General features: G+C 39.7%; 1 long non-coding RNA gene across 1 annotated transcript in view; it reads right to left on the bottom strand.

The window, feature by feature from the left end:
* Positions 1-530: 530 nt before the first annotated feature.
* LOC128249304 (uncharacterized) overlaps positions 531-2,500 on the bottom strand; it is a 91,145-nt gene continuing 89,175 nt past the window's right edge. Inside the window, exon 2 of the long non-coding RNA XR_008265402.2 lies at positions 531-2,500. This exon is cut by the window's right edge and continues 195 nt beyond it. This is a non-coding gene — a long non-coding RNA (uncharacterized LOC128249304).

The raw sequence follows: 2,500 nt of genomic DNA on the forward strand, positions 1-2,500 counted from the left end.
TTTTACTTGTTTCAGTCATTTGACTGCGGCCATGCTGGAGCACCACCTTTAGTCGAGCAAATCGACCCCAGGACTTATTCTTTGTAAGCCTAGTACTTATTCTATAGTCACTTTTGCCAAACCACTAAGTTACGGGGACCTAAACACACCAGCATCGGTTGTCAAGCGATGTTGGGGGGTAGGGAACAAACACAGACACAAACACACATGCATATATATATATATATATATATATATATATATATATATATATATATATACATATACATACGGCGGGCTTCTTTCAGTTTCCGTCTACCAAATCCACTCACAAGGCTTTGGTCGGTCCGAGGCTATAGTAGAAGACACTTGCCCAAGGTTCCACGCAGTGGGACTGAACCCGGAGCTATGTGGTTGGTAAGCAAGCTACTTACCACACAGCCACTCCTAAAAAAAGGTTGATCTTTTCTGTGAAAATATCTCACAAAGTCTGAAACTAAGCAGCAAAATAAATAAATAAATAAATAAATAAATAAATAAGAATTGCAAGATTTAGGACACCAATAAGCAATAGATTTTAATGATGAAACGCAAAGTTTACCGCCAGTACATGAAACAAATTTCGGCAAACCAGAACTGAGAACTTTAGAATTATTTAATTTTTTTTAACTGATTACAAACTTTGTGAGATATTTCCAGATGTTTGAGACTGTTTGTGAATATTGTTGACAATTTCTGCTACAGTTGCATTAGCATAAAAACTTTCCGCAAACTTAAAACCTTTTAAATTAATACATTTTAAACGTTATCCTGTTTCAAATTCAACTTGCTAACTTAATAACACTGAGTGTTAAATTAAGCATTAGCAAAGACATGCGATTGTGATTGTGTTATTAGAAATTTTGCAGATGCAAATGTCAGAAAAGCTAATTTCATTTGGTTATTTACACTTATTGTCGGTTTGTAAATGTATATTGTAATCCTCTTATATTAGTTGGTCCGACGCTGACGGTGATAACCAAGGACATCAGATAGTAGAAGAAGACGGAGCATCGTGCGTCGGGCTATGGCTGTTTTTCTTCTAGCGCTGACTTAAGTCGCTCGAGCTGTTCGCAGTGGATCTCTTTTGTTATCGTTTGGTTTGGGTTTAAAAGTTTGAAGTGGACTAAACCTTTCATATCCCACCAAACAGATAACACCTTACGGGGGTGAATACCTTCTTTAGCCTGGGGTGCCGGTGTTTCTCCCTTCCCTACCCACTGTCTTCGGCGCTTGACATTTTTATAGAGAACCCATTTCTCATCACCAGTCACTATTCGGCCCCAAAACGGTTCATTCGTGAGACGTGACAGCAAAGAAGAACACATTCACATTCTGCGTGCGATTAGACTCGGAAAGTTTGTGAGGAACCCATTGACTCAACCTGCTAACTTTTCCGATGGCACGCAGGTGTCGACGAAGGGTTGAATGACCAAATCCAAGCTTCTTTGCTAGTTCCTCAACAGTTACGATGGGATTTTGTTTCACCACGGTTTGCAGAACGTCCTCGTCGAGCTCTACAAATCATTTAGGACTAGGCTCGTCTTCTAGGCTGTTGTTTCCGACTCGAAGTTTCTGGAACCACCGTTGACACTGGCTTACGTTTATTGTCCGATCCCCATATACTACATTCCTCGCACTTTCCGTTGCATTGTTGCCTATATTGAACTCATGAAGCAAAACATGCCGAATATGCTCCTTCGCCACTTCCATTATAGCTTTGAAAAAGTAACTGTTAAAATCGAACTGCACTCTTCAAAGCTTGCCCTAAGAATAAGTACAAGGTAGAATTACTACCTGCTTTTATAGTAAGTTGATGCAGATAGTTTATCCCGTCCCCCTCCGACTTTGCCCAGCACCCACATTGTGGTGGTGCTGCTCACGTTGAGGACCCCTGGAGTAGAGCTAAGACTAAAGGCTCTCCCCCTGTATTCTCTTTTTTCTCAGATACTGTTTAGCTAAGACGGCATTAACTAATGAATCCTTAACCTTTTTACAATATTGTGAGGAGGATTTGGTTGCTATTTTTAGAAAACGAAGCGAGTGTTTCGCGGTTACCTTATCGGGTCTGGGCTCCTTATTTCTAGCCTGTGTTTTTGCAGGATGATAACCTTGGTTAACGTGATACAAAATACAGAATAAACAGCTAGTTTAGAATTTCGTATTTTCGAAGAATTATATAACAAACTGATGCAAGAAAAATAATTAAAAAAAAAATTGTGCCAGTAAAAACACATCAACGAAATAAAACAATAAGAAAAGTGTTCATGTTAAAACATTATCATTATTAGTTTTATGCTGTTGGGCAAAACGCTTAGTGGCGTTTCGTTCGTCTTTACGCTCTGAGTTCAAATTTCGCCGCGGTCGACTTTGCCTTTTATCCTTTCGGGGTCGATTAAATAAGTACCAATTGCGTATGGGGGTCGATCTAATCGACTGGCCCCCTCCCTAAAGATTTCGGGCCTTGTGCCTAGAGTAGAAA

Source organism: Octopus bimaculoides, chromosome 13 (genome assembly GCF_046866305.1).
Source record: "Octopus bimaculoides isolate indiv1 chromosome 13, ASM4686630v1, whole genome shotgun sequence".
NCBI classification, from domain to species: domain Eukaryota; kingdom Metazoa; phylum Mollusca; class Cephalopoda; order Octopoda; family Octopodidae; genus Octopus; species Octopus bimaculoides.